The sequence below is a fragment of the Oryzias melastigma genome, linkage group LG5 (assembly GCF_002922805.2).
Source record: "Oryzias melastigma strain HK-1 linkage group LG5, ASM292280v2, whole genome shotgun sequence".
Classification (NCBI taxonomy): domain Eukaryota; kingdom Metazoa; phylum Chordata; class Actinopteri; order Beloniformes; family Adrianichthyidae; genus Oryzias; species Oryzias melastigma.
The window spans coordinates 29,298,147-29,299,190 of NC_050516.1; the positions used below are offsets into that span (position 1 = coordinate 29,298,147).

The window sequence follows — 1,044 nt, forward strand, 5'->3', positions numbered from 1 at the left end:
ACAATGGAAAAAAAAAAAAAGACCTGATATAGAAAACCATTCCTATCTATAGCTTCCGTCTAAATCCCGTGTCCCGAGTCACGTCCCGGGGGCCGGATCCGGCCCTCCAGATCATTTTACTTTATTGTTATTAATGCCTTGATGTTATCTTGTGCATATTTCTAACTTGTATCCTAACTTGAGGCTCGGGGAGGTTCATTAAAGTTCTATTGCACGTGTCAAAGTCAAGGCCCGGGGGCCGGATCCGGCCCTCTGGGTAATTCTATCCGGCCCTCCAGATCATTTTATTATTATTAATGGCCCGATGTTATCTTGCGCTCATTTCAAACTTGTATAATTTTGACAAAATTAAGTTAAGTTAATTTAGTCTGGAACAATATTCCTGAATTTTTATTCTTAATTATGTTGAAAATTAAAGTTTTAAAAATTGGAATTATGCTAGGTTTTTGGACTATTTTGGGATTTACTGAGATTTTTCAGGCTATTTTGGAATTTAGCGAATATTTCAGCTACATGCTAGCTTGTTTGGCTAATTTAGTCTTTTTTCCGTTTTTTAGGCTATTTTGAAGTTTAGCTATAATTTCCGCTACATGCTAGCTGTTTTGGCTAATTTAGGATTTTTAAAAAAAGTTTTTTAGGCTTTTTTGGAGTTTGGCTAATATTTACATGCTAGCTGTTTTGGCTAATTTAGGCTCTTTTCAGTTTTTTTTTTGGCTATTTTGAAGTTTAGCTATAATTTCAGCTACATGCTAGCTGTTTTGGCTAATTTAGGATTTTTTAAAAAAGATTTTTAGGCTTTTTTGGAGTTTGGCTAATATTTACATGCTAGCTGTTTTGGCTAATTTAGGCTTTTTTCAGTTTTTCTGGGCTATTTTGAAGTTTAGCTAATATTTCAGCTACATGCTAGCTATTTTAGCTAACCTAGGGTTTTTTTTAAGCTCATTAAGCTAATTTGGCATTTAGCTATCTTAGCTGGCTATCAGCTTTGGTGTTTCAGCTATCAACTTCAGCGTTTTTAGCTATCAATTTCAGCATCTTCAGTGG

The 1,044-nt window shown here is 34.7% G+C and overlaps 1 protein-coding gene across 1 annotated transcript in view; it reads left to right on the forward strand.

The window, feature by feature from the left end:
* epha2a (eph receptor A2 a) overlaps window positions 1-1,044 on the forward strand; it is a 16,132-nt gene that overhangs the window by 1,313 nt on the left and 13,775 nt on the right. The gene's annotated exons all lie outside the window — the stretch shown is intronic.